The sequence below is a fragment of the Gopherus flavomarginatus genome, chromosome 3 (assembly GCF_025201925.1).
Source record: "Gopherus flavomarginatus isolate rGopFla2 chromosome 3, rGopFla2.mat.asm, whole genome shotgun sequence".
Lineage (NCBI taxonomy): Eukaryota > Metazoa > Chordata > Testudines > Testudinidae > Gopherus > Gopherus flavomarginatus.
The window spans coordinates 38,605,739-38,628,778 of record NC_066619.1 but is presented as its reverse complement, the minus strand read 5'-3'; the positions used below and the strand labels follow the sequence as shown (position 1 = coordinate 38,628,778).

The following is a 23,040-nucleotide window of genomic DNA, read 5'->3' as shown; positions in this document are numbered from 1 at the left end:
TTTTTTTTAAAAAATATATGTTTGTGTGATAACATTTTAAATCTGGCTGTTTGGGAAACAGTCCCACTGAACTAAAATCACTTCAACATCATTAAAACATCTGTTTCCTCTTAAACCCAGACACATCTGTAGTTCTTGCTCTGGGAGTAACCTTTGTCTGCAACTTACTTTATAATGTATTAAGGTAAACTTTGTGATTATTTTCCAGTCGATTGGCGTCATGTCATGCTACTCATTGTTGGAATTTATGACTGAATGCTTTAACTAACTACTGAACTTCTGGGCAAAGCCCAGTTTTGTGTAAGAGCTTGTCTTTATTACATTTTTGGGTTTATTTCAGTTATTTTAAAGGTACTAAAAGCAAGCATATTATGAAAGTTCGGTCTGCACAGTTTATATTTAGTCAAAAGATTTGCCTTTAGTATAAATGTTTGTTTGGATACCTAACTCATTAGGATTTTCCCTGGCCAATACCTTTACAGGAATGCAAAATATTATTTTCCTCTGTATTTTAAACTTGTCCTTAACAATATAATATAACAATATAGCACAACCACAAACCTCTGATGGGTGTCATTTATCAGAGGTTTCTGGCTATACAGCTCAGAACCAGTCAGAACCATGGTGCACATGTGACAGCCTCTGTCAGACCAGAGGATGCTATGAGTTTATGGCTCTACTAAATTTGTAATACTAAATCTTAATGCAGAGTTAATACAGAATCATTCCTTTAACACATCTTACTCCTCTGCCTCTTTCCCAACACCAATTTTAGGCTAAGTGAAATCCTTGTAATATTCCCCTATCGCCCACTTTAAACAGCATCACCTGGGAAAACAAATAATAAAGGTAAGGTTTTAGTTAAGCTCATTCCGCCTGATTTTGTAGTTTATTTTGCAAAGTGCAGTGTGGCCCACACCTGACAGGAAAGCTCTGATGTTTCTGTCTTCTAAGAATTTGGCCTACTTTTCTTTTTAATAACTTGGAGAAATTGTTCTGAAACATATTTAGCGCCTTCAAGTTTATTTTATGTCTCAGTATTTTGCAACCAACATTTTGAATTCTTTTTGAGGAGGTTTGATCACATCAATTGTTTGTTTTTTCTACTCTCATAGGCAGTTGCCTGCCTTCCCTTCACTCCCTCCCAACCTCCTTGGTATCTGTACCAAAATGTGAATACGTTCTGTAGGAAGTACTATAGCAGCAATGTGGGATATTTTTGCATGGGGTGCTGCGCAAATGTATGTGATTTACATTTAATATATTATCTGAATGCAAATTATACTATGCAAATATTTATGGCTTACTAGATCCCAGACCCTACTTTGGAATTAAAATGTTTCAGCTCAATGTTGTTCAACTGCTCATTCTGGGAACCAGGCAAATTTGCTTATTCATGCTACGTTAGATCTGTAAAGAACATTTCTGAATGGTAGATTTTGGAGTTACTGCCGTAGTCATTTTTGTAATTTTGTAAAACCATTTGCACAAAACCTATGCGTTGGCTGCCAGACATACCAAAGCTTCCCATAGTAAATTTGAGCTGATATAGAAAGAGTGGTCTGTATACGTTTCTGTCTTCTGGTAAGATGATAGTGAAGCTAGATGAAGAGAATTTTTTTTCATATGACCCAGTTAGTATTGTGCTTGGTTAACAGCTATATCAGTTGATTCTTCTCGCTATATTTTCCATAACATTGAACAATATCAAAGGTATTTTGTGACAAGCAGCATATAGTACATATTTAATTTTGAAAGACTATTTTTTAAATATACAAATCCATATTCAGATTCAGTGCTGATAAGCATAAATACCTTAGTGACATTTTTTTAGTTTAAGTATATTCTGTACCTTCATGGGCATTTCATTTCTCTCTCTCTCTCTCTCTCTCTCCTACTCTGTCTCTGATATACAATGGAACATAGGTGGCTGTCAGTCCAGGACTAGTAAATAAAACCTTTTGAATTTTAAGTTAACTTGGTTTGTTTGAGCCTTCTCTCTCTCCCCCCCCTCCCCCCGCAGTCCATGGTTTTTAACTGCTATGTGCAGATGGTGGAGCCAAGGTGCTTTTTGCCTTTGTGTTTGTTTGGATGTGTGTGTTGGCTTGGGGGAAGGGTTGCCAAAAGACGGTAGGTATCCCTAGCAAGAGTCAATTCTAGGTGCTGAGTTTGAACTTGAACTCACAACCTTCCATCCCTAAAGTGTGAATGCCCCTACCTAAACCCTACTGCTGATGTTATTTATACTGGCTCCCAGTTAATACATTATTTTGGATAATCATTTACATAGCACAATAAAGTCAGTTTAAAAGTAAATATCATGATTTGTTCTTTGCCTTGGAAAATGAATTGTAGGCAGGGAGAGCAAGAGTATGAAGAGCCTTCTGAGTGAGGATGTGTAAGTTAAATTCACTGTGGTAAAAGACAGGAAGCCAACGGAGAGGCTCAAAGAGGGTGTGTAAGTGATGTGGTTGGCGTGGGTGTGGAGAGGATGATTTTAGTAGCAGATGTTTTGGATAGACTGGAATGGGAAGAGGTGAAATATGGGGCAGTCAGGAGGGAAGGATTATAATAGCTAAGTCGATTGATGTTTTAGGAGTGGATAAAGTGAGTCCTGGGAATACTGAGAAAAATGAGATATGGAGTGACATTAGATGAGGAGTAACAATACAACACCACTACTTAAGCCCAGCAAGTATGTGCAAGTCTGTAGAACATGCTATTTTTTTTTTCAGAGTTGAAACTACTTTAGAAATGTTTGTGAATGGATTGTATTACATAGCTTTCTTTTCCATTAGACTTTTTTCTGACTTTTTGATGCCAAACCAAATAAAGATAAGATTAGTATCTAATTTTGATTTGCCTTGCTGGGTATATCTTTTCCTGTTTTTATCATAGAAAAGTTAGAAGAGCTGAAGAACTATGATTTTTGAGTTCAAGTATTTGTGTCCTCAGAACTCTAAAGATGTAAAATTAAATATATGAGCACATATTTTAGGACAATGTAATCTATATTCAGTTGTTCTTTTTTGTTTCCTTTCTATTAAGATACTCATATAAACTGAAATTTACATTGCAGAGCAAGTCAGTGAGCTAAGAAATGGAGCAAAACAATCCTTTTCTGCCTTTTTAATCTAGTCAAAAGTACTTCATTTGATTATTACTGTGCTATGTACTTCATCTAATGCAAAATAATGTGAATGCGTGGCTGCATGGTCAGCCCTTTGCTTTAGATTAATTTGATGGCCTACTACCTCGTTGAAAAGCACCTTAGTAAATGCATGACTGTTTGAATGCAAGTTTAAATAAGTCTTTTTTATTTCTGGTTCCCAGAATCTTCTGGAATAATGGTATTATTACACATATTTGTACATTTTAATTATTGAACTAAATAGTTTGTCACCAATTATCAAATTATTAGCTGTTTCTCATTGTGAAGGTTTTCCATTTTGTGGATCTGGAGTTATATTTTGTCTTGGTAGAGAACTGAAAGAAAATAAATATCCTGACCTTAGTAGATAAGGCAGAAAAATAATTATTTTTTAAACATTCGGTTTGATCATATGAGGGGCGAGCAACCTCAGCTCACTTAGAAGTCAGTGGGAAGCTGGGGATGGTTGACATTGTGCAGGAAATGGTCAGCATCCCTCAGGATAAGGCCCTGAATCAGTAACACAATCTAAAATGTACTTGCTCACTTGTTTTGCTACCTTAAACTCTTGTGCTAGGTTTTTTTATAGTGAGGGGCGCAAACTTGTGCCAGAATTTCTGTTCAGAATTGTATTTAATTACTTTCTAGACCTATAACTTCAGGCCTTATTCTGTTGGCTACAGAGGAATCCCTTCCTTCTGATAGGGAACAGGATCTGAAATGTCTGCAGGCCAAATGACTGATTTCTGAGCATGACAACAGATCTTGTTAGGGCCAAATGCAGTTAGTTCTTAATCTTCTATTGCCGGTAGGTTTTGATTGTGCTGATAAGTATGAAAGGTCGTCTTCTCAGATTTCTGGTGCTGAATAGCAGTGTTAGCTTCAGGCATTGTTTATGTACACTGCTCAAATTAGGTGAAATACAGCTAGACTTGTACATTTTTTACTAAATGAAGCAGACAGTAGTAACCACTGTTTTGCAGTAAAACCACTGTTTCTGTTGACCTTTTTTCTTTTAGATCCCCATCTTTTCAAACACTGTTTATCCATTGCTATCACCTAACCAACATACAACACGCTGCACATAAGCGAAGAGGAGGAAATATTTTGACCAAGGACAAATAGGACAAACCTCTTCTTCCTCTATTATATTAATGCTTTGTTCTTTTATGGTGCCTTTCATCTGGAGAACTCAGAGTGCTCCAGAAACACTAACCAGCTAGATATCACAACACTCCTGTGACGCAGAGCAAGGGGATATAGGGATCATATCACCCACCACTGAAATGCAGCAGCTGTTTAGCTCTTAGCACAGTAGTATAATGTCATGGGATATATATAATATCTATACAGGGGTGACAGCTCATTTGAGAAACCTGCTGTAAACTGTGCTCACTTTGATGTCCTCAGAAAGACGACTTGACTCTGCTGGGATTTTAGCCTGTGGTTCCAGAGTAAATATACACTGGGTGATTAGACCACCCTTGGTATGTCTATATTGCAGTTAGACACTTGTGGTTGGCCTGTGCCAGTTGACTTGGACTTGCAAGGCTGCAGCTAAGGGCTGTTTAATTGTGGTGTAGATGTGCAGGACCCTCCCACCTTGCAGGATCCTACTCACAGCCCTCAATCACAAGTCAGCCAGCACAGGCCAGTCACAGGTTTTTAACTGCAGAGTAGATGTACCCTAAGCTATTTCCCATTAAATTACTGCAAGTAGTTAGCATTTTTGTTTTATGTTTTTGGAAAATGACATTTCCAATAGGAGAGGAAGGATGATCTGAACAGGAAGCATGGCTTTTTGGTTAAAAAAACACTGTATTTGGATTCAAGAGGTAAGAGTCCAGTTCTGGGCTTTACCAGATACCTCCTATCTGGCCTCATCACCTATGTGTGCCATAGCTCATATTTGTAAAATGAGGATGACAATACTTTGTCTTCCTTTCTCCAACTCTTTCTTGGTCTTGTTTGTTAAGACTGTAAGTGCTTTGAGGCAGGGATTTTCTCTAATAATCTATATATACAGTACTTAGCACAATGGTGCCCAAATATTGGTGGGGGCTTGTAGGTATTACTATAGTAGAAATAATACATAATGGTGTAGTGCTTTATAACGCCATGCTGGGATATAACAGTGCATCAGAAATGATCAGAAGGAAAGACTGACAGCTCTTGAATTGATACCATTACTTTACTGTAACACCCTAGACTTTCTTTTGAGGTTTCCCATCCAGATATTAACCAGGCATCACCTGCTTTATGTGGCGATAACAAAATTGATACCACAGTGATGTGGTATGGCAGTAGACAATTGTGCATACTAACACACCTATCCACTAATCATTTTCAAAGGGTACATCCTAGAGTCAGATTATTTCAGGAAAGATTATATAAGCAAGTGGAATTTCTAGCCTGCTGTGAACAAATTACACATACTGTGTATATATAGTGCAAATTACTGCTTTCCTGTGGTTTGGCTTTATTGGCAACTCAAATAACAATGACAAAAATTAAACCTCAGTCTTTTTTCTCCATAAATGTGGCTGTTTGTAGGGTTTCTCTATAGACTCTCAGTTCCAGCCCTTTGTTCCCTCTGCCTAAAGTGAGGGACTTCAACTTCTCCTATCCTAGTTGTGCTTAATAAGATGCACCTGCCATTCTGCCTCAGCAATAATTACCAGTCACCTCCAGCCTTTAAAATAATAGTTTAATAATAAGGTTTGAGAAAGCTTTGATGCTTACTATTACCAAATTACACATTTTACTTCAATAGTACTTATATTTTTACATGTTAATCTGTTATTAAAACACATTGGAAACTGGTCTCTCAAGCTTTGCAGTCCCTTGGGTTGAGTGAAATGGGTTTAGTTCTGTTTTCATGTGTTACTTACTTGAGGATGGTGATTTGGATCATGTTCAGTTTACTTGCTACAGAGAAGAGCAGAGCCATAAGAAGGCATTTTAGCACCAGGGTGAGCGAGCACATTTACGCCCCCTAGAGGTGATGCTTGCAAGGTAGCAGGCAGAGGGCTCTTGGCTCTACATGCTGTAGGAGCTGAGGGCTGGCTTGCTGCCCAGAAGCCCTCCCTTCCTTGCTTCCCAAGCTGGGCCACCTCTGCGTGGCTGGGCAGCACAGCTCCAAGTTATGCCCCTGACATGCTCTTGCCTTTCCCCCGAAGAAGCAAAGCTGGTGGAGCCTGGCTGCCAATGAGATGCTTGGGCTCTGCGGGGAAGGGCCGGCTCCATAAGGCAGAAATATGGGGGGTACATAACCCCATGTGACCTCACCCATGCTGCCCCATTTTCCTCCCCTGTGACTTTGCGCCCTGGGCGGCTGCCCCACTTGCCCTGCCCTGGTTATGGCCCTGGAGAAGAGTAATGACACTACCCAAAAATCAAATGTGGAACATATTTTTTTAGCTTTGATAATGAAACATTGTCCTACTGAATGATAGCCATACTTAATTATCATCTATTTGGTGTCTCAACGTTAAACTTGATAAATAACACTAGGAAAATTTCACCTAGCCAGTGTTTTTAGATGGAACCAAAGAAAGTTTTGCATGTGTCAGTGGAAGGGCTTACTGTTTGTTTTTATTAGTGTAATATATTGCATCCGGAGGCAAGGGAATGAGCTGCCAAAATGCTGTGAGTTCATAACTACAAAAGTAAAGAACATTGGTAGGCAAATACAATTTATAGCCTGATTATATTTTGATCACGTTAAAAATATACCTGGCTAATTTTTGTTATTGTGTAATGTACTAAGTGACATTTTCATATGTAAATCTGAATTACAAGATTATCTCCTGAAGACTAAACAGAATTTAGGCCTTTGAAATTTGTATACATAGATTAACTGTTTGATAATAAGAGAAATGTTTAAAGTTGAATTCTACATTACCAGTTAAAAGGGAGGCAAGAATATTTCATATAACATAAACATATAAACCTGTTTGTTGGCAGCAGTTAGTAAAATGGAATAATCTCCTGATATCACAGAACACAGCTTGGGACAGGTGGACAGCAAACAGGGAATAGTATTTGAAAAGGATTTAAGAAGTTTGCCTACCCATACTAGTGACTATTTTGTCTGTTCATTTTCATTTTGATTCTACAGCTAGTTTTTGTTTGCTTGCAATTAATGATGCTACCTATCTTTCTATTAATTTATGTGCTACTTCTAGAAAACATTTTAATTTGTCTTTATAGATTTTTTGGCAATTCAATTACCAATTTTTAACTACCGTTATTGAAAACATTCTGTTTGATTTAAAAAAAAGAAAGATAGTTACAAGTGTGCAACTATTTTAAATGGTGCAATACATTGTGATCCACCTCCTGTTAAAATAAATAAAAAGAAAGACTTTAATTCCTGTGTCAAGTATCAAAGGGTAGCCGTGTTAGTCTGGATCTGTAAAAGCAGCAAAGGATCCTGTGGCACCTTATAGACTAACAGACGTTTTGGAGCATGAGCTTTCGTGGGTGAATACCCACTTCCTCAGATGCATCTGAGGAAGTGGGTATTCACCCACGAAAGCTCATGCTCCAAAACGTCTGTTAGTCTATAAGGTGCCACAGGATCCTTTGCTGCTTTTAATTCCTGTGGCATTTTAAGGACTGGAAAACTAGAATGATAATGTCAGAACATCAGTATTGGAATTTAGCTGTGTAACCAGGTAGCCTAGGTGATACCCACTTGAGTCCCATCAGGATTCAACTCACCCAGGTGCAGGTCCTCGACAGTTGGATGGCAGCCCTCACAGGGCCACGCCAGGGTGCTATAGCCCTCCAGCTATGGTACACTTGAGTTCCACCCCTTCCAGAGTCTTAGGCCTGGTCTACACGTGGGCGGGGAGGGGATTGAACTAAGTTACGCAACGTACTTAGATCGACTTACCATGGTGTCTTTACCGTGGTGAGTCGACTGCTGCTGCTCCCCTGTTGACTCTGTCTGTGCCTCCTGCTGAGCTGGAGTACAGGAGTCGATGGGAGAGTGCTTGGGGATAGATTTATCGCGTCTAGACTAGACACGATAAATTGATCCCCGCTGGATCAGTCGCTGCCTGCCATCCAGCCGGTAGTGAAAACATACTCTTAGAGTCCAAAATGAAAAGGAAAACAGGGTCTTCTATGCGCTTGTTGACAGATGTTGCCCTTCTACTTAAGGCTTGTTTTCATGCAGTCAGTCCTTTTTGACAGTCTTCCTGGGTCTAGTCATCCAGTCCACTGGGAGATTCATCCAGATAGCAAGCTGTCTCAGAGTGTTGGCTGGAATCAAGCTTCCTTTATCAAGGAAGAATCATAGAAATGTAGGACTAGAAGAGACTCAAAAGTCTTCAAATCCAACCCCTGTGGCAGGACCAAGTAAACCTAAACCATTCTTGGCGGGTGTTTGTCCAGCCTATTCTTAAAAAAACCCATTGATGATGGTTACACAATCTCCCTTGGAAGCCTATTCCAAAGTATAACTCCTCTTATAATTAGGAAGTTTTCTAGTCTAAATCTCCTTTGCTGCAGATTAAGTCCATTATTTCAGTGTCCAACCTTCAGAGGACATGATCACCATCCTTTTTACAACAGCCCTTATCATATTTGAAGACTATCATCAGATTCCCCCCTCAGTCTTCTTTTCTCAACACTAAACATGCCCAATTTTTTTACTTTTCCTCATTGGTCAGGTTTTCTAAAACTTTCATCATTTTTTTCCTCTTCTCTGGACTGTCAGAAAGATCTGGACAAATTAGAGAAATTGTGATGCCCAGAACTGGTAGCCCAGCTGAGGCCTCACAAATACCATCCCTCGTGTCTCACATATGATGTCCCTGTTAATACTCTCCAGAATTAATTAGTCCTTTTCACAGCTGTATGAGATTGCTGACTCATTCAATTTATGACCCACTGTAACTCCCAGATCCTTTTCAGCAGTACCACCACCTAGCTAGTTATTCCACATTTTGTATCTATGCATTTGTTTCTTCCTTCCTAAGTGTGATATTTTGCACTTGCCTGTATTGAATTTCATCTTGTAGAATTCAGACTAATTTTCCAGTTTGTCAAGGTCGCTCTGAATACTAATCCTGTCCTCCAAAATGCTTGCAACCTTTCTAATCTTGGTGAGATCTGCAAAATGTATAAGCATATTGTCCTCTCCATTATCGAACTCAATAGTGAAATAGCAAAGTGAGGACTGAGTCTTGCAGACTTCACTAGATACGCCCTCTTGGTTTGACACTGAGCTATTGATAACTAGACCACATTTTCCTAGTTTGCTTATGAGAATGTCCCATAGGAGTATATCAAAAGCCTTACTAAAATCAAGATAATCACATCTACTGCTTCCCTCCGTATATTAAGCCAGTAACCCTGTCAACGAAGGAAATTAGATTGGTTTGGAATTATTTGTTCTTGAGAAATCCATGTTGGCTATTCCTTATAACTCTGTTATTCTTTAGGTGCTTATAAACTAATTGTTTAATGATTTGTTCTGGGATCTTTTCAGATACTGAAGTTAGGCTGATAGGGCTATAATTTTCTGGTCCTCTTTTTCACCTTTTTAAAGCTATGTACTATGTTTTCCCTTCTCTGGCCTTTTGGGGACTTGTCATAAACAGATAATTAAGGGTTAATGTCTCTTTTACCTGTAAAGGGTTAACAAACAGGGAACCAAACACCCGACCAGTGGACCAATCAGGAGACAAGATACTTTCAAATCTCAGTGGAGGGAAGCCTTTGTTTGTGTTTTTTTGGGTTTGGCTTTGTTCTCTCTGGGTCCTGAAAGGGACTAGATGTGCAACCAGGTTTCTTGCCAATCTCCCTGCTACAGTCTCTTATATATTCAGAATAGTGAGTATTTAGTAAGAAAGGTGGTTATAGTCTTTTGATTGTTTCTGTATTTGCAAATGTGTATTTGACTGGAAGTATTTTAAATTGTATTTCTGCTGGAGGAGGCTTTTTCTCCAGTTTCTATAAGCTGACAGACCCTGTAACTTTTACCATCTAAATTGCAGAGATAACTTTTAACCTTTTTCTTTCTTTTTTTTTTTTAAAGTTTTGTTTTTAAGACCTGTTTGATTTTTTCCCGTTGTTGAGGCTCAAGGGAATTGAGTCTGTACTTAACAGAGAAGGGGAAGGGAGGGGAGAAGGTGGAATCCCTTTGTTTTAGATTCACGGAGCTTGAATCTGTGTTGCCTCTGGGTGGGGGAGGAGGGGAAGGGGACATTCCTCCTTGTTTTAAGATTCAAGGAGTTTGAATCACGGTAATCTTCCAGGGTAACCCAGGGAGGGGAGGTCTGGGAGAGACAACGGTGAGGGAAGGGGTTTACTTTCCTTGTGTTAAGATCCAGGGGGTCTGGGTCTTGGGAGTCCCCAGGGAAGGTTTTGGGGGGACCAGAATGTATCAGGCACTGGAATTCCTGATTGGTGGCAGCTTATCAGATCTAAGCAGGTAATTAAGCTTAGAGGAATTCATGCTGGTACCCCAACTTTTGGACTCTAAGGTTCAGATTGGGGAAAGATACTATGACAGGCCTCACCCGTCCTCCAGGAGTTCTCAAAGTTAATTGCTAATGGTTCCAAGATTGCTTCAGCTGGTTTATTAAGTATCCTAGGATGAATTTCATCAGGTTCTCCTGGCTTGAATGTATCTGACTTATCTGAATATTCTTTAACCCGATGTTTTCCTATTTTGGCTCGCATTCCTTCCCTCTTGTTGTTAATGTTAATTTTGTTGAATATCTGGTCACCATTAACCTTTTTAGTGAAAACTGAAGCAAAATAGGCATTAAACACCTCAGCTTTCTTGACGTTTTCTGTTATTAGCTCTCCTTCTCCACTAATAAAGGATCTATACTTTGTTTTGTCTTTCTGTTATTTAAATTAAAGAACCTCTTCTGATTGACTTCTATGTCCTTGTTAGGTGTAGCTGATTTTGTGTCTTAGCTTTTCTGATGCTGTTTCTACATGCTTACACTATTTGTCCATGTTTCCAGTTTTTGTAAGATTCTTTTTTTTATTTTCAGATCATGAAAGAAGTTCTGATAGAGCCATATGGGCCTCTTGATATTCTTTCTATCTTTCCTTCACATCAGGATAGTCAGCAGTTATGCCTTGAATACTGTCTATGTAAGAGACTGCCAGCTCTCCTGAACTCTTTACGTCCCTGAGATTTTCTTCCCATGGGATTTTATCTTACCAGTTCTGTGAGTTTCTTAACTCTGTTTTTTAAGTCCATTCTCCTTATTCTGCTGCTCTTACACCTTCCTTTCCATAGTATCTATCCTTTCATGGTCTATGTCACCCAAATTGCCTTCCGCTTTCAGATGTGCTACCAATTCTTCCCTGTTGGTTAGAATAAAGTCCAAAATGGCTGTCCCTCTGGCTACATCCTCCACTTTCTGGAACAAAAAGTTGCCCTTGGTACATTCCAAGAACTTATTGGAAATTTTGTGTTTTGCCATCTTACTTTTCCAATAGATGTCTTGATAAGTAATGTCCTGAATTGCTACCAGCTCTTGTGTTTTGGATATTTTTGTTGTTTGTTCTAGAAATGCCTCATCCACCCCCTCTTCCTGATTTGGCGGTCTGTAGTAGACCCCTACCAGGACATCATCCTTATTTTTTACACCTCAGAGACTCTCAAATCTTCTGCCTCCATGTAGCAGAAGCTTTATTTCCTGGTCAGCCCCTACCTGAACGGGGCCTCTTACTTTTAAGTACACTCTCGCTTCCTGAAAACTGTTGCAGAAGTAGAGGGGCAGGGACAATATCCGCAGGTCCTAGTTAACTGACTCCCTATCTGCGCCATCACGAGTAGGTAGAAATGAAGGTATCCCAATTTCTTTTAGTATGTCATTTTATCATGAGGATATCTTTCTTGAATGATTAAAGTTTAACTCTGGCAGAAACTAGTTAAAAAAACCAACTGTGAATATCACAGGTCTTCAGGTTTTATCTAGTGGAAGTCTTTCATACTCAGTTATTTCATAGGTTGAAATTTGGAAGTTTTCCATATTTTTTATAAAGTAGCACTAACTCCAGTTCCATGTTTTCTGAAGTGATTGTAAATCATCTCAATATGGTTGATCAGAATTTGTCCCCTTTTTAATAATAGATTATTCTTTGCCATGGACAAAAGGCAGTAAACCCTACCCCTAGCTATTATAGCATGTTTGCTGTAAAGTATTTTGTTTACATTATGGCTATAGAATCCCTAGTTTCAACTGGCAGGAAACTGAGTCTTTGGTACTTCATTCTGAGATCTAGACACATTTTTAACAGTGAGGGTAATTTTCCACTGGAACAATTTATCAAGGGATGTGGTTGATTATCCATCTCTTGAATTAATTACATCAAGATTGGATGTCATTCTGAAAGATATGCTCTATTTCCACCTCAAGTTATTGGGCTTAATGCAGGAATTATTGGGTGAAATTATACGGCCTGTTCTGTGCAGTCTAGATAATCACAATGGTCCCTTTTCTAGCCTTAAAATCTAGAAAACTATGAAAAAAGTATATTTTATAATATGCTCTTGACTATATAACATCTTGTAGCAAGCTTCTTTCATTCTGTATTTTTCCTTATTTCTGGTTTTCATATTTCTTTATTAATATGTTATAATAGATTTTAGGAAATTATTTTTAATCATGTATTTATAAAAAGGTTAATTTACTGTCTATGTAATGTCAAAATTATCTCATTTATACACCACTAATTTTAATTTTTCATATTTTAATCTTAGCTGTATGCCCCCTTCTGTTAACTGCAAAACTCTTTTGTGTTCTCTTTGCAATATCCAAATTGAACACTTAAGATGGTTAATTGAATAGCTTAGATGGTATGTCAGCAATAGGCACAAATACATATTTTAAACTACTTTTGCCTTGAGAGAAATGATCCCCTTGCTCAAGAAAGGAATTTGGTTAGTTGAGACTGGAACATGCTCAATGTGCTTTCAATTTATGGCTGAATAGTCACAGAGGATAGAGATGCACTACTTTTTCCTTTGCTGTTAGCCCTAGAGTGAGTCCATTGCTACTATGTCTGGTGTTGACAAAACCTCAATAGTGTTTTAGATTTCCAACAGGAAAATCCAGAACCATGGTTTGTGTTCTGTTTTTTATGGCTTATAGGACTACAGCGATGTCTAAACTTCCCCATCTCACTTAACTAATCTTTAAATATTTTTGCCATGGTTGTAGGATTACAAAGGGTCTGAAGTATGTCATCCAAATCCCACTCTCAGAATTTACAGACACATCCTGTCTTCCTGCCCCAGTGACCATAAAATGCACATAGAAGCATGCAACAAGCCAACCCCCAGCCCCAGCACTTTTGGTATGTTGAACATTGCATATTGTGTGTTATTATAGCACATAGTAAATCATCCCCAGATAGTAAAAATATATGCTGTAGACAGCAGAGATTAAGGAAATGAATAGTTTTGGATTTCCATTTAGATGAGCATAGCTATTTAGCCAGAGTTTGAAAAGTGCTGAGTACTAGATAGCTCCCAGATCATATATTTGTGTGTCTAAATATGGACTTAAGTGCCTAACTTGGAGACTAATTTTGAAATCCTTGGACTGAAATGCTGGACTCCCATCTCAACTAAGCAAACTTTTGAGGCCCTAACCACTCTCTACAGACCTCTGCATGCCAATTTCTGCAACTCTCCATCCCTACACAGTGCCATTTTCCTTCCACAGGCCCTATGTCAGACATACACACCAGTAGCCATCAGCCATTCCTTGTGTTATCTTCTGGTGTTAGATTCTCTCCACTGCCTTATGCTTGCAGATGACATGGCTGCATCCTTGGGCATCTTCCAACTTGCCCACACTGGTATCTTTCTGTTTCCTACTCACCCTGGCCCACAGCCTCATTGAACCCCCCCCCCCCAATTAGTATCACGTACCCATGGTGCCTTCCTTTCCAGCTTGCTCAGGACCCTCACTCACATCTAAACACTACACTCCTGTAGCACCTTACCTCCTATTATTAAAGTTTAGAGATCACAACTGCGACAAAGCCCCCAGTCTGATAGTTTCTGCTCCAAAGAGTGCATAGTCTAAACAGACATGACAGGCAAAGTGTGGAGTAAAAATAGTATTATTATCCCCAATTTACAGATAGGGAACTAAGGCCCACAGAGATGGATTTGTCCAGGGTCACACAGGGAGCGTATGACATAGCTAGGAATTAAACTCTGTCCCAGTGCAATGCCTTAACTAGAAAATACATTTCTTTTACAAGTCCAGAATTGACATTTCTCTGTCTCTGTCCACATCCATGTAGTAACCTCTCACCCCATTCAGGTCTCTTTCTCCACTCATGTCTTCATATAGGAGGGCTTGTTGGCTATACTCAACTCGAAGGCTCTTTGGGAGGCCCTGGGTGGTAGCTCCAAGTTGAGACAGAGGACTGCCAATTAATAGCTTCCCAATCTATCATCTTTTGGGTGGTGGTAGGTGGCCTTTGTATGCTCCTCTCACATCTTAGGGCAGAAGCCCTGTTGCGTAACTACGCAGTCTGGAAGACCCTGCATGGTTTGAAGGATTTCTGAGCACTTAACATGGTTGAGCAGAGACCAGGCTCTGTCACTTTCTCCTGACCTGGGGAGAATAGGTGCAGGGACCATTCATTCTTAACCCCCCCTCCCAAAAAGGCTTTGAAGGAGGGGGTAGACTGATTCTCACCAGACCATCCTGTCTCATGAATGTATAACAGGAGGAGGTACCCACCCAAAGAGACTGGAAAGAAGGGGAATAGGTGATGACTATTGGGACCTGATCCCTGAAAACATCAAGGGTGAGTCTGTGTGTGAGGTCCGAATCTGAAATCTCTCCCCATCTTAAAAATATTGAAAGGTTGAGGGTTGGTTTTAGATTTTAGACAGACTAGTTAACAGGAAATTATAACTGAATAAAATATTTAAAGTGCCACATTGTTTATTCTTGCTTGATTATCAGCATATCACAAATTCTCAATAAGTTGAATGCAATGTTATTTAAAATAGACTATAACATATTGGTGCAGTACATCCCATAGAACATTTTCTGTAATATTTGAAGCCTAGTGTATCATATGATCCTCACAAGCTAATCATGGTAGCTCCTATCACATTGCAATTTGCAATTAGATGTGGCTTGGGGTGAAGTGAACTGCCACTGGGAATGCCACAGTAAGAAAAAGATATACATGCTGAGGTGCAGATGAGCTAATGTATGCTTATTTATTGGAGCCAAGCAGGAGTCAGAAATTAAGGCATAATAAATTTGGGATTGTACCAGCCAGAGGTTTACACATTTGTACCCTAAATAGAAGAAAGACCTTAGAAATGATGGATTAAAATGTAGCTGATCTCTTGAAAAATGAATGTGAATGAAAATTTAAAATGTTTTTGCGTAATGCAAGTATTTGAGTCAGGAGCATATGTAGTCATCTAAAAGATATAAAAATAGATCAGATACTTAGGCTTCTATCTGAGATATGATGTACTACATACATTTATATAAAAACATGCACACATTATATAAACAGAAATATAAATCCAGTTTTTGATTCAGAAAACATACCAAGGTACTGAGCCAATCGTTCATCATCAAGAGGTTCCTTTTGAACTGGAATTACACAGTGGTAAGATCTGCTATTGTTAACTGGAGAAAATAGGGATGGGGGTAACCTCAAGACCTTTTATGTCTGATCTTGCCCTCTGACCAAAATGTGTGTTTCACTGGCCTCCGAATTCCATTTTGCTTAAAAAAACAAAAGGAACAAGCTCAGTGGCAAGCAACTTTAAGGCCATCCTTTAAAAGCTCTTCACACATGGATTTTTAAAAACACTGAAGTATCAATAGAAACTTTAGAATGTCAATAACTTTCTCTTCACTATCTCTCCAGAGATTTCATCTGCTCTCAATATGTTCACAGGCATTTCCTCTGGTAACTATATTAGGGCAGAGGCAGAACAATGAAAGAGTAAAATTCCCCAGAGGCTCAGGTTTGACTATATAATCACCTCCTCTGGGTAGGATATTGTTACAGGGGTTCAGCTTTACTCTAAAATTTGTATCAATTTGGCAAAATTCTCTAGGTGCATTAATTTTATGTGGACTTACAAGTAGTAACCATAAAAATACAAGCCAGACAAGCTAGCTCCTGTGTTACTCTAGAGTTCCCTGTCTTGGATTCTGCTCCCTATAACACCCCCCCGCCCCATCTCCCCTAGTGAGTTTATCCTGAGAGTAAAAAAAACCCTTTCTTTTAAAATCTGGCTTCGGAGTAGATTCAACATTACATAATTATTGAAGCACTTATCTGGTAGTGCCTCCCTGAACTGCCTCTGAATCCTGGCTGAGAATTTGCTTTGAAATCCCAGGCTGCTGGGGCTGGTTCAGAAGTTCTATCTTCTCAGGACATCATTGGGATAGACTGTAGCAATGCTTTCGATTATGCTACAAGAAGACATCAAAAGCCCTGAGCACTCCATCCCAACAACCATAACTTTATCATTTTCCCTTGTGTATCAGTGCACTTTGTGCTTCAGTCAGGGATAGCACAGAACAAGATAATAAGGAGAATGTTTAATTTCTGAGAAAATGGCTTTTCAGTACCCTGTTCTTCTTAGCTATTCATCAGTGATGAGTGCTGTAAGAATATGAGCATTGAGGATGCAGCAAGTGCATCATCTTTAACTTCTATTGCTCATAAGTTGAGGTCATCAGTGCAGTTGGCATTATGATTTGTGTTAATAAGATTGACAGATATGAGTTTTTCAAGAGCTCCTGATACCAAAAGAAGCTTTGATGGCAAAACACCAGTTCTGTGACCATTTTGAGCCATCATTTATCTTCCCTCAGGGGAACTCTGAAGAGAGAGCAAGTTCTTTTGCATTTACGTAAGAACAGACATACTGGGTCAGACCAAAGGTCCATCTGTTCTCCATCATTTGTGGGGAAACAAGAAGGAAGAAATTTTGTGCAATATTCTGGTTCTTAAACATAGCTCTATATAGGAAAAGTGATTGATCATGTACATTGTTGACTGCAGGCACTTATAGATAAATTATTTCAGTTTGCAAAGTAAGATATTTTATTTTGTTACTGTTTTCTGAAGTGGAAATAGTGGCAGGAATTGCATTTGATAGCACCTTTCCATTTAGGAGATATTCTCTCATGTTTTTCTTCAGCACTTTTTTGTTTGCTTTTGTTTTTTTATTATTAGTATTGAACATTAATTTATAATTTATTAGCTGAGATACTTTTATAGTTCCCATTCAGATTTTCTCACCAATTAATATTTTAAATCTTGCTGTATGAGGGCTAGGTATTATTATTGTAAATCATGCTTCAGTGATGTGAAGACACTGATGTCAATACATGCATAATAAAAACATGGTACCCTAAAAAGTTTTTCCCCGTCTTGAGATTCTTTTTTTAGTGCCAGTTGTTCCCTGACTTGTTAAAATGTTTCATTCAAGTGAATTAAATGCCGTATTCCACAACACATTTTGTTTTATTTATGATGTTGAATGTAGTCAAAAGCTTTCAAAAATGTCCTTGTAAGTACAGTAGACGATGTTTAGTGTTCCTGCAGTTTATTGCATTGTATCTTAGGCAGTAATATTCTCCAGGAATGATAGACTAACCTCCTTTTCTTGTTTGCTGTCCTTAATCAAGATGTTATTTCCCTTTGTTTTAAAGGACTTATTGCCTGAGTCTCCTCTCTCGTACGTAATGCTGCATTTGAATATCTCCACTGGCTACAGTGGGATTAGTACTGATTTTACACAGAGTTAGTGAGAGGAATCAGGCCCTGAGTTCCCAAAAGAGCTATGAGTTGCACTGATGAACATTATTTCATACACATGTTAAGGAAACGGATCGTGTATGCAAGAATGGTAACAACAGCATTAGTGACACTAAAAGCTTAACTTTGCCTCTAGCTGAAATAATATTGACAAAATTACCAAAATATCATCCACTAAAATTGGCCACTTCTGTTTTTTCAGTCAAGCTCTGTTGGCTTCTGTACTGTTTTTCATCTTTCTCCCTTTTTAGCAGGGGCACCATTTGCTATGAGGCAAGGGCCCACCTCGGCCTTGCTTTGGTCCTTTCCCCTCTTCCCACTCCCCCTACCCACAACTTTCCGTAAATCTGTATGCTCCATTATGTCTTTGACTTTTTGCCCCACCAAATTTTGCAGGATAGAACATTACATGTGATTATATTATATGTGCTGACACAACTTTGTGCCCTCTCCCTCACAGATTTTTCTGAAATGATGTCCGCGCTTTTCAGGAGCGGTTAAATTTGTGACTCAGAGTGGTTATTACTACTTCACATGACAGTCCTCTGGTTTTGAAATGGCACGTGTTTTGTAAGTCAGCTTTGCTTTCTGTTAGCACTATTTCAGTTACTTCATGCTCCAGCTCTGCTGATGCTTTGGTCATTGAGATAGCAGCAGCTATTGCTCCAACCAGCATTACTGGTGTCACTATTAGGCTTCCATGTGCCAGCTCTTCTCTCCTTTCCTGCAATCCTATTGATATCCTTGATTTAGCAACATGTCAGACATCTGTTTTCACACTATTAAACTTCATTTCTTCTGCATCATAATTTAGCCCTTTTGACCCTGACATTCATACACTGTCTAAAGCAGAGTCACATGCAGACCGGTCCAAGCTCCCTTTTTGATAAATCGGGGTTTAAATTCTCACCACAATCAGAAGGAACCAAAAAAATCAAATGTTATTTCATATTTTGGAGAGCATTAATAGCATGGTAAATTAATGGATCCATGTAAACAAGAAACAAAGAGGAATAACTGCAAAAAACAATAAGACTAATATAGAATGTGCCATACCAAACAATACCTTGCTTTTACATACAATGAAATTGCATTTTTGGGAGATGCATTTAAAAGGGATGAATAATTGTATTTGTAGCTGCTGTTGCTAAAACAGAGGTAATAGAGATTTCATCCAGCCACAGCATTGTACAGTTTCAAAGTACAGCATGGCTATGAGTTTCAACATTTTACATTGTGTGGACTCCACCTCAATAAAAGGAACGTCTTGTGTACACCTTTCCTCCTCCATTCATAACAATGAAGAATCAACTTGTGACTGGGAGGACAACTCTCTCTCCCATTTATGCATGGTGGAGGAAGAGGAAGGGATTTGGATAATGCAGAATTCAGAAAATAGGATTGCAGAGGAATGGGAGTATACTGTATTAGGAAAGTATTTATGCATTTTTAACTGCTCTGCAGTTCTGGTCACAGTAGTTTTGGTTCTTGAGGGTAGCTGTTTCCTCTCTTCCTACATAGAAGCAGCCACTAGTAGAGGTAGGTAGGGTGTTTTAAACTCCTTTTAGAGGAATACATGGATTCACCAAGGGCAAGTCATAGCTGGCCAACCTGACTGCCTTCTATGATGAGATAACTGGCTCTGTGGATATGAGGAAAGTAACGGACGTGATAGATCTTGACTTTAGCAAAGCTTTTGATATGGTCTCCCACAGTATTCTTGCCAGCAAGTTAAAAAAGTATGGACTGGATGAATGGACTATAAAGTGATAGAAAGCCGGCTAGATTGTTGGGCCCAACGGGTAGTGATCAACAGCTTGATGTCTAGTTGGCAGCCGGTATCAAGCGGAGTACCCCAGGGGGTCAATCCCGGGACCGGTTTTGTTCAACATCTTTATTAATGATCTGGATGATGGGATGGATTGCATCCTCAGCAAATTCGCAGATGGCACTAAGTTGGGGGGAGAAGTAGATACACTGGAGGGTAGGGATTGAGTCCGGAGCAGAAGTGGGCAAACTATGGCCTGCAGGCCACATCCAGTCCGTGGGACCCTCCTGCCCGGCCCTTTACCTCCTGGCCCGGGAAGTTAGCGCCTGGCCCCTCTCCTGCAGCCTCAGCTTACCCCACTGCTGGTGCAGTGCTCTGGGTGGCGGGGCTGCGAGCTCCTAGAGCAGTGCAGCAGCTGAGCCAGGGCCTGACCCAGTGCTCTGTGCTGCTCGGTGTGTGGCTGGCTCCAACTGAGTGATGCAGCTGTAGTGCCATCAGCCACTTGTGCTCCAGGCAGCGCAGTAAGGGGATAGGGAGCGGGGGGGTGGATAGAGGGCAGTGGAGTTTGGAGGGTAGTCAAGGGGTGGGGGTGTGGATGGGGGTCGGGGTGGTCTGAGGGTGGGGAACGGGATTGAATGGGGGCAGAGTCCCGGCAGTCGGAATGAGAGAAGGGATTGGATGGGATGGCAATAGGCGGTCGGGGCAGGGGTTCCGAGGGCTGTGAGAGGACAGGGAGCAGGGGAGGTTGGATGGGGCAGGGGTTCCGGGGGGGCCATCAGGGGCAACGGAAGGTAGATGGGGGACACACATCCCTCCCCTAACCGGCCCTCCATACAATTTTCAAAACCCAATGTGGCCCTCAGGCCAAAAAGTTTGCCCGCCCCTAGTCCAGAGTGACCTAGACAAATTGGAGGATTGGACCAAAAGAAATCTGATGAGGTTCAACAAGGACAAGTGCAGAGTCCTGCACTTAGGATGAAAGAATCCTATGCATCGCTACAGGCTGGGAACCAACTGGCTAAGTGGTAGTTCTGCAGAAAAGGACCTGGGGATTACAGTGGATGAGAAGCTGGATATGAGTTAGCAGTGTGCCCCCATTGCCAAGAAGGCTAACAGCATATTGGGCTGCATTAGTAGGAGCATTGCCAGCAGATCGAGGGAAGTGATTATTCCCCTCTCTTCGGCACTAGTGAGGCCACATCTGGAGTATTGTGTCCAGTTTTGGGCCCCCCACTACAGAAAGGATGTGGACAAATTGGAGAGAGTCCAGTGTAGGGCAACAAAAATGATTAGGGGGCTGGGGCACATGATTTATGAGGAGAAGCTGAGGGAACTGGGCTTGTTTAATCTGCAGAAGAGAAGAGTGAGGGAGGATTTGATAGCAGCCTTCAACTGCCTGAAGGGGGGTTCCAGAGAGGATGGAGCTTGACTCTTCTCAGTGGTGGTGGATGACAGAACAAGGAGCAATCGTCTCAAGTTGCAGCGGGGGAATCTAGCTTGGATATTAGGAAACACTGTTTCACTAGGAGGGTGGTGAAGCACTGGAATGGGTTACCTAGGGAGGTAGTGGAATCTCCATCCTTAGAGGTTTTTACTGCCCGGCTTGACAAAGCCCTTGCTGGGATGATTTAGTTGGGGTTGGACTAGATGACCTCCTGAGGTCTCTTCCAACCCTAATCTTCTATGATTCTTTACAATGAAGTTGCAATAATTTGGGGGTAAAATAAGTGGAGTCAGCATCACATATCCTGTAAGCTCCCTTTGGACAACCAATGACATACACCACAATTTGAGAATCATGGTATTGTGGGCTATCAGATTTGATCTACCAATACCAATACAATAGGGCAGATTATGCTCTTGTGTTTCCAGTATTATTGCAAAGGGAAACATATTTCTACCATTCTGAGGTTTTTTAAAGTAAATTTCAAAAACAGGTCAAAAAAGTACAATATCCATTAACACAAAACTATGCAGGGTAAAGAGCAAGTCCATTGGGTTATATACGAGGGAGAGAGAACTTGAAGAAAGGTAGGCATTATGTGCTATAATATGTCATTTCAATTGTGGGTTATTTACAGCTGCAATATAGACTTTGTGAATGTGAATAAGTGATATGCTAGTCTCCAACCTAATTCTCCCAAGCCTTGGCTGGTGCTAAGGGGTTCCTTTTCCTTCAGGATTACTTCCACTTCCCCTATATTCAGAGTGAAATCTAATGAGTGACACCAGACCCAATGAGTCAAGAAATTTCCTGTAGCTTCCTGCAAAGTTCCAACACCTCCTAACAAAGTGAGGCAACAGGAGAATTGTGCCACCCTGTTACAAGTAGCTACAAAGCAAAGTCATACCAATAGTTCATATTTTGCTACAGCTGATAGATTTCCTTCACAAGGAAATTATCTCAAAAAATCTTCAGTTGATAAAATGTTAATAAAATGGCACTGGTAACTTTTTTCTTTTATTTCTGGATCAGAAATATATTTGGCCATTTAACTGAAGATTTATTTTGTTGCTGATGACACACTGAAAACTATCAGAATGCTCCAATGATCAAAGAACCATCTTAGAAAACGATGAATAATCAGTTTTATTGATTTTTGGCCATTGTTGTTTCTGCAACTGGTGCTTCTGCTACTTCACACTGAGATGTATGAATGCTTCTTGATTTTTGAAAGTAGTATTAATATAGAATCCTAAAAATATGGGGCTGGAAGGGGCCTTGAGAGGTTATCCAGTTCAGCCCCCTGCACTGAGACAGAACCAAGTATATCTTGACTGTCCCTGAGAATTTTTTTCTAACTTGTTCTGAAAAATTCCAATGTTGGTGATTCTCTCCACTCCATTATAAACGTCTTTAATGAAACCTTTGAATAGTACTAGACTCAGGAGAGACTCCTGCAGAACCCTACTAGATATATCCTCCCAGTTTGACAGCAAACCATTGATAACTACTCTTTGAGTTCATTTTTCAATCAGTGGTGCATTCACTTATAGTAATTTCATCTAGAATGTATTTCCCTAATTTGTTTATGAGAACGTCCTGTGGGACTGTGTCAAAAGCCTTATTAAAATCAAGATATATCACACCTACAGCTTCCTCTATCCACTAGGACAGTAACCCTGTCAAAGAAGGAAGTTAGGTTGTTTTGGCATGATTTGTTTCCCTCCTATTCCTATTATCGTCTAACAATTGTTTAAGAATTTGTTCCAATATGTTTTCAGGTATCAAAGTTAGGCTGACTGGTCTGTAGTTTGCTGGGTTCTTTTTGTTCCCCTTTTTACAAGATGGGTACAACATTTCCCTTTT

The 23,040-nt window shown here is 39.9% G+C and overlaps 1 protein-coding gene across 5 annotated transcripts in view; it reads left to right on the top strand.

Annotated features, from left to right (window-relative positions):
* The window catches only part of PDE4D (phosphodiesterase 4D), a 1,077,829-nt gene that overhangs the window by 574,202 nt on the left and 480,587 nt on the right, over positions 1–23,040 (top strand). The window lies entirely within an intron of this gene.